This window comes from Wasmannia auropunctata, unplaced genomic scaffold, assembly GCF_000956235.1.
Source record: "Wasmannia auropunctata unplaced genomic scaffold, wasmannia.A_1.0 LD336090.1, whole genome shotgun sequence".
NCBI classification, from domain to species: Eukaryota; Metazoa; Arthropoda; class Insecta; order Hymenoptera; family Formicidae; genus Wasmannia; species Wasmannia auropunctata.
In genome coordinates, this window is record NW_012026800.1 from 5107561 (window position 1) to 5116334 (window position 8774).

Sequence of the window (8774 nt, forward strand, 5' to 3'; positions counted from 1 at the left end):
GGGGGGGGGGAGGGTGGGAAGGGGATGCGGCACACCCATTCACGCAAAATATGCATCCATATCAATTTATATATCGTTGACCTTCGTAATCGACGTCGCCGTTAGCTTCCGACTTGGCAAAAAAAAAAAAAAAAAATGACAACGATGTTTTGGTTTCCCGCGCCGCGTCGTTATACGAATTGACACCTCTATATAACCGCGGCGGGCGATTTTTCACGGGAGCGCCCGGTAATAATCTCGCATTAGCTTTTCGGTAGTCCGTTTCGCCCTCGTATAATAATAAGCCTAACCGAGCGCAACAATATAATTTATAGAAGCCGCTTCTTTTTACGGCTAATTACGGCGAGTTACGGCCGTACGATAGAGGGCCCATTAAAGCCCGCCGTTGGTCCTGATTAGGGAAGAAGAAATGCGCGGGGGAGGGGAGAGGGGGGGGAAGACGGGCGAGGCGAAGACGAGATGTGCGCCGGTTTATCTCCAATTCGCGTGAAATATCCTCCGTGGTGATGCCGGCGTTCTCTCCTGTACCGGGTGTCTCGCGATGTCTGCGTTAATTGCTCATGTTGTGAATTTTATGGTCCCGTCAGGTTTTTCTTAACTTTTTTTCAACGACCAAGTTTCTTTGGGTGGATATTTGAGAGTGACAAATAAATATATTAACAAAAATTCTCCTTTTGATGAACGATTAAATCTCGCGAGATTAAATCTTTATTTCCGCGACAATGGAAATAATGTAAATTTTAATCCACTCAACGAACTCGTATAGAGCTCGATATTTCACAGTTAAACATTTTCAAGGTAGTTAAAACGAATATATACGTTCACTCGCGAAGCGAGACTGTCGCAGCAGCAGTAGCAGCATTCGGCCACTCGGTTAATGGCACGTGGAGTCCTTTAATCGATAGAAAGGAGCGCGTGTCAGTTAGGTTACGGCGCGTTATCGCACCCCACGATAACGCGCCGTATTTCACGAGCGTACCGGCGCGTGTACAGTAAAAGAAGATGATAATCAAGAGAGATAGACGAGGATAAAAAATACGCGATAGAGGAATATAGAAAATATGCGAAAATAGAGGATATATAGGAGGCTGCAGAGGAAGCCGGGGAAGAAAAAGAGAGAAGAGATACGAGAAGAGAACAAGATAGAGGAAGAGAGAACTGGACGACTGGAAGATGCGCAAGATGATACGTAGAAAGAAGAGAAAACCGGAGAAGCAGATCGGTAAAAGAAGACGAGGAGAAAAGGAAAAGAAATGATGACGGGGTAGGCACAGGAGGCAGGATGAAAAAAAGAAGCTGGAGATAGCGGATGACGGTGGAGGAAGCAGGAGTAAGGCGGTATACGAAAGAACAGGTACGATCGACAGGCAGAAGAGAATAAAGAAGCGACCGGGAAGAGAGGAAGAAAGGATGACGGATTGATAAAAGGAAGAGGTGAAGGCGGGCCGCAGGAGGAACGTAGGAAGAAAGAGAAAAGAGACGAAAGAAATTAACGGGGTTGAGGCAGAAGACAGAAGGATGAGAACGTTGATGATAACAACGTCACACGTCGAGTCATCGACAAGCAAACGAAGAAATGTGCTCGTTTTCGTTCTTAAAGGAAAAGACGGTATCACGTCGAGGAGAAAAAGACAGACAAATTTAACACTAAAAAAGCGATACAGATAGATCGATAGAGTAGAATCACCAATAGAAAGGAAGAGAAGAAAGGAATTAGAACCGTGGATGTTCATACGTGAAAGGGCGATGGAGGAAAAAGACAGTGAACGGTATCTAGAAAGAAAGGCGTACGTAGATGCAGAAGAGCAGATAGAACGGCAAGGTGGAAGTGGCGTGGCGCGGCAAGCGGAGAGCGGAGTAGGAAGGAGTGGAGGAGGAGGAAGGAGGAGGAGGAACACACTTCGCGGGCGCGAAAGGTAAAGATTCCCTGAAACCTGTGGCATTTCGCGAGGCGGTCTACCCTCTCGTCTCCCGCGACGCCGCGGGATCGATAGCGTGTCAGACGAAGAGAAGCAAGCGGCTACGGCGGTGGCGACGACGACGACGACGACGACGACGACGACGACGACGACGACGACTACGACGACGACGACGACGACGCCGATGACGACGACGACGACGACGGCGTCGGCGGTGGCGTCGGCGGCGGCGGCGGCAGCGACGGCGGCGGCGGCAGCACCACCAGCCTATTTCCAGTAACAACAGCAGCCAGCCAGCGGCAGCAACGGCGGCAGAAGCAGCAGTAGCAACGACGGAAGCGCCTCTCGCAAGCGAACGCGGCTCCGCAGCCATTCCACGGCCATGTCTGGCGGCGCTCCGGCTTGGCTACGCCCGTGTCTCCCGTTGCCGGCCAATCCGGCGCCGCCGCACCACGTTTGCCACGGTGGTCGTGGCCAATGGGCGTAGCTGCAGCTCCACGTCGGTTGCGCGAGTTCTGGAGGAACTCCGAGGAAGTGAGAGACGAGGAGGGGGACGCTTCGCAGACACCGCAGGTGCAGCCAGTTGGCTGGCGAACTCGAGGCGAGCGTGCTCGCGTCATCGTCGTGTTCGCTCCGCCGCTGCCGTGACGTGACGTGTCGCGCCGTGCGCCGGCATCTCCAGTTGCCCCTTGAGACAGGCAGGGAGAGAGAGAGAGAGAAAGAGAGAGAGAGAGAGAGAGAGAAAAAGACAGAAAAAAGCGTTATTGGTCAGCGGCTCGCGCGTCGATCCAGAAGCCGCCGGGACAAACACCCGGGATCATCCCCGGGAGCGTATGAAACAAACGCGACGAAAGCACAACGAGAGCCGCTGATTCTCTCATCTTCGGTCGGTCGATTCGCCGGTACGGTCGACAAAACGGGGGAGGATCTACCGCGAAGTCCAACGCGAGATCCAAAAGATAGATCGCTCGACGTACGCGAACAAAGTTCAGAAAATTCTTTCATGCTGAACTGTTCTGAATAAAAGAGACAACCCTCCGTAAAGGGCACTGGATCAAGATCGGTCGTCACGTGATCACGTTCGAGACACGATATTTCGAACGAGCGGCATCATGACGGTGTGTAAGATGCACGAGATACCTCGGGCAAGATTGTGAGCGGACGAGTATTGGTACCTGCGGAAGAGACGGTAAAGAGATCAAAGAGAGAGAGAGAGAAAGAGAGAGAGAGAGAAAAAAGACCAAGCGGGATCGCAAATCGCAATGTGGACGACAGGGTTGCGCTCTCAGGACGACAGCTGAGAGAACGCGCGCGCCGTTTCAAGGGTTGACAACCCCGTCTTCGTGAACGAACAGGACGAGATCGCTGCACGAGTTTACGGATCGCACGAGTGCCGCGCGCCGCGAGGGGGTGCACAAGGACCAAGCAAGCGCGGCGGAAATTTTGCAGTGAGTGACGAGAGGAAGCGGAGTTAGAGTAAAACGCTGGCATTACTGGCACTACCAGGGGGGGAAAGTGTGAGAAGTGCGATTTAACGGCCGTTGGGATAACAACGCAGTAAAAGTGGGTGCACTGGGGCCCTCGGGACCGTTCGGCCGATACGGGCCCGTCGAAGGTGGGCCTGGTGGTGGTCCCGGGCCCGGCGAGGGAGTGGGGGCAGGGGTGGCCGCGGTCGCGGCTGGGGAGGTGGAGGGCTACGGGGGCGCCGGGGCCGGGGGAGGGGCCCCGGGGGGGTTGGTACCCCCCGGATAAGGGTCACGGCCCTTGGCGGGCGTTGCTGCGCACCCCTGCCCGTCACCCAGGCTTGTAACATAGGTAAGAAGGCATGCGAGTACACCGTTTTATATATATATATATACCTATAGTAGTCCTTACACTTTCGGGCCCCGTCGCGCGCGCGACATCGCTTTCACGTAATTATACATAGAAGGCGCACGCCGCTCTGCCAGGGAGATTAATCGGAGTTAGATTTGAAAGTCAAAGAGAGTCGCTCGCGAGTAAGTGTGTGTGATGCACAGTTACCGATAAAATACCGCGTGGGAACGCCGCGCCGCTCTGAAGTATTATGAAAAATTTCATATGTACAGTTGCCCATCGCGGTTGCGTGTATCGCGACGTGTAATCGAGATGGAATGTTTCAAAAATGTTCCGGTTTTCCATCATGGAAAATAAACAGTTTATGATATTATATAATCTGCGGAAACAATTATTAAAATGTGATACCACGAGAATTTCCGGTAGTGTTTGGAAAATCCACGACTGCACATACTTTCTCGCGCTGTGAATATTTTAGACAGACTCGGAGAGGAATGGCATATATATTTTATCCCCTATATTTTACATACATCCTCTATATTTATTTCCCCTGTTTTATATACATATCCTCTAAATCTGTTGTAAATTCTGTATGAGAGAAACGTTCGTTTCAAGTATTCTAAAATGAATAAGGCGTATATATATAACCTGAACGCGATCATTCTTTAAAAAAGCCCGTATTTCATCTTATCGTATTCCCGATACTTTACGCAGGCGTGCCGTGCAACCTTTTTATTCGGATAGAGCGCATCTCGCGTAAAATAGGATAGATTCCGAAGTAACGTATCCCCTGTAGCGCAACGTCGGACCAATGTCATGCCTAATGCACCGGAGAACCGTGCAGGATACGCGCGACGCGCGAGACAGGATCAACCTTGTTGACGCCGAAGTATCTTTGGAACGCGTAACATCTGATGGGTTGACAATCGATTCGAGTCTCCAAGATTCTTCTCCTCGAAAGGGAAAAAAATCGGTGATAATTAAAAGCGACATGTCATTTTTTCACAATTATGCTTCATTAAAATTTAATCTATTCGCTTGTATTTTCCATGTTTCTATATTTTAAATATTACGCAACTTAAAACTCACATATATACACATGGACAGTAATGCTTAAAAAATTACAAGTTGAAGAGTATTTTTTTTTTTACTTGAGCCAAGCGTCAAGAAATTCAACCGGACTTTCTAGAATCGCAGTGCTCTACTATAGTTTCGGGACGTGAGACGAAAAAGACTTTTTGCGCGAGTCCGCTGGTGGTTTTCTTCGCGAGAGTTCTCGTAGTAAGGCGTGTTGCTGCAAAGTACCTGTTGCTGTATGCGAAACTTTTGCGGACGATTTTTCCACTCATTTTCGCGCGTTGCCGCGTTCGCGGGAGCGCCGTGCCATTTCGATCAATCTCGCGACGAAGGGCGTGAATCTCTCTTTCTCTCTCTCTCTCTCTTTCTCTTTTCCTCTATACCGAAAGAAACGTCACGCGTGAGAAGCTGCACGCACGAATAGATCACGAGTCAATGAACCGCTCAATAGAGAATGCAATCCCGCGACGTTATGCATGCAAATCTATGCTGCGATCGAAGGAGCGACGCACTTTTTTTCCCCCGCTCGCTCTACGTCGCAATTGCGCGGGTCGAAATGACGTGGGGAAGTGTCTTTACACGCTCACGCCGCGATAGACTTGGCCGAAGTTATTCGTAAGGTACAGGGGAAGGCTGGAAACTTTTTAAGGTATGTTAATGTATTTAAATCCTGCACACTCGCGCGGCGAAGTCTGTCACATGTGCGAGCGAGTATATAATACTTTGTATGTGACACGCAAAGTTTTATTTATATTTTTAAAATGTATAGTCGCTCGGAGATTACTTGGATAATAATCTAGTAGTAAAAGTGAGTGTGAGATCAGAAGTAATTAGTTCGAAACTGTTGCACGAAAGACGGGAAACGCGCGCCTGTTACGGTAAACGTGTTTGATTAATTATTTCTCTTAATTATAATTCGGAGTACAAGAATATCCCGTAATAGCGTGCAGCGATAAAACAGGCAATATTGAGTATAATTGTGCACAACGCTAAACATTTGATTATTTTTTTTCTCGTCAATTAGTAAAAGTTGGCATAAAAAATTGGTATTACGTTTATCGCTTACTTTTTTACATGCCTATCTTAAAAGAATGTATGAGAAATAAATACAAACATGACATATTGCGCTAAAAAAATTGCATCAATTAGATAATAAATTGAAAAATAAGTTTTAATTGATGAATCATGCATAAAGATTACGCGATTTTCTTTAATGTTTTTATGAATCAATCCTTTTCAAAGTATTTTTCTATATATTTTTCTATTCTTATCGTAATATTTTCTATGCCATCAAACAATTATTATACGAAAACTCTTAATATTAAACCAATTATTTTTATATAGAATTAATTCATTATCTATTTTATTAGAAAGAACAGAAAGTGCTGCCAGTTTACAGTTGTGCCAAAGTGTCGTCGAGAATACATGTCTCTTATCGCGGGGTCACAAAAAATTCGCGTGATCTCGAAATTAGCCTTAAGTAATTAGACACAATTAACGAGATAACTTTTAAAGTTCTATCTTCTTGAGATTTTTCAAGTGTGCCATTTCTCTTTCTCTCTTCTCTGTTTTTTTTTGTTCTCTCCACCGCGCCGGTCTCTCCGATTCACTCTAAAGTCGGCGAATCGATTCGCCGCCGGCGCGGCTCTCGGAAAATAGTAATTTTTCGCCGCGATGGTGGTTTGCCGAGTCTGGGTGCACCTGACGTAGGCGATCTTAGACTGATTAAGGTAATTCGCTGAAATTCGTTCTCCTGCTTCATCCCCTCCGCGTCGTCGTCAACCGCGAGTCCGGGGGTGAAAACGCGCATGTCGAAATGTACACGAGAGTGGGGTGGCTCCTGCAATACATATTTATGCATATACACAAAAAATATACATATATTTTTTTTATTATGTATACATATATGTGTAAATATATATATGGGATTGAATATGGATTCAGCCGACTGTCTGTTGAACGTAATTACATTAGAAGTTATGTTCACGGATTTCTGCTCGCTTCAACGTTTATAGTTTCGAAAACTGGTAAATCAGTTAAAAATATTATATTGTTGACCGAAGTCGGAAGATTTGATTTACGTTTACGTCGGAGCGCACTGGAGATTTTATCTTTAAGTGCAATGTGAGAGAATTACGTAGACATAAATAGAACCGAGAATTTCTCCATGGCTAGAATAGTTAAAATTTTTTGTATTACTGTTTTCAATCCCCGCTTTATGCTTCTTAAACAATGCTGTTTAGTATTGTATCCCATTGTGTTTTATATTTCACATTCAATTGCTGATACAAACCGTCTTTGTAAATAGCGTATTTTCTTTTTTTTTTTTAATGTTCTCTTGATGAAAGATAGTTATTAATGTTATATTAAAGGTTTCGGTTACTTTTTTTTTTCATCACGTTGCTCTCCCGTCATTGCTCTGGCATTTATGATAAAGACGTCTTGATAAAGTCTCCTCCGACGGAACAAAACAGGATCCGGCATGACGCGAGCAGTGACGTCCAGCCGGAAAAAATCGGATTAAGCAATCCGATGTCGCTGGATCAACTGGATTTTCGTCTCACGTCCCGCTAATCCTAATCTGGTTTATGCGATTCTACTAACTAGGTCTTTCTACGGTCTTTCCTGTCCCTCACTTTTTCCTACTGAAAGAAATTATACGCGAGGTTTGTTTTCTAACTTGGGATAGGCGATCGCATATAAGTGTCGGGCAATTCGATGCTCAGATGGCGAAAAAGATCAATATTTTGATAAAACCGAGACCAATTTCGCAAATCTTTTTTTCTCTCACAAATCAAAATAACGTGAGGATGAGAGCTACAAAAATTTTACGATTATTATCATCTTAAAATGTTTTTGCTACACGCTCGTATATTATATGCGTGAAATTAAAACATCGTTTATGAGTCCGAGGAAAATTATTGAGGATTATCTTAAGTATTTATTTATTTTCTAATGCCTCTGCCTGCCGAGGATAGCATCGTTCGTGCAGTTTACTTTAATCGGCATTGATGTGATACGCGAACACCCTGTATGTGTCTTATATTCCTTAAAACCGTTATTCAAGCATTTAAGTTGTTACGCGATAGTATCGGAATTCTACGTGGTATTTATACGCGAGATTAGTTCCTAAACGTGTTATCTTAATTTATGTTATTGATTTCGTGATTAGATAATAATTTACTGCCTGTAACTTACGGCCGTAATTTCTTTTTGCAAAAATAAGCCTTAAATGACTATAATCGCCACAACAACTTAAAAAATCGATTCTTTAGCTTTACGTTAAATATACGTCATTAATCTGGAAACGACCATTTCAATTCTTAATCGCTATATTAGAATTTTATGCAGTCATATCATACGCGATTGATTGCCAAATTCACCATCTCGATTTCCCCTGTCATATTATATGTATATGTTCTTCAATAATATAATTTTTGAAGTTTCGTATCTATATACTGAACCACATGTAAAATGTATTTAATAAATTAATTTGTAAGAAATACACAGAATATTACGCAGTCAAGCTATTCGATAAATAATTTTAGCGAAGATGTCAATAGTTCCACTCTGTATAACTCGGATTTTGTTAAAATTGATTATCGCTTTCGATATGGAATGCGCCTTGGAGAGAAGAAATTTTAAAAGCAACAATGGCGAAATTATTTCTTTATTAAATTTGTAAACGACTTTAAATTCTTTTTGTTAATGTCAAGATTTGCGCTTATCTATCAGGTGACCCGTTTTTATTGTGTCAAGTCAGGAGGTAGCTTTTGGAGCATTAACGGCCGGGCGCATGCGAGTCGATTACGCGGAATAGTTTACGATCTCGAAGTTAACTTGCGAACGTTCAACGGGCTACGGCGATGCCGTTCTACTACCCTCGCCTTTCTCGCCCTTCCGCGAGAGGGATGAGATGCGCAAGGTCAGATCTTAAGGGTGGGAGGAGGGTTGCTAGGTTGA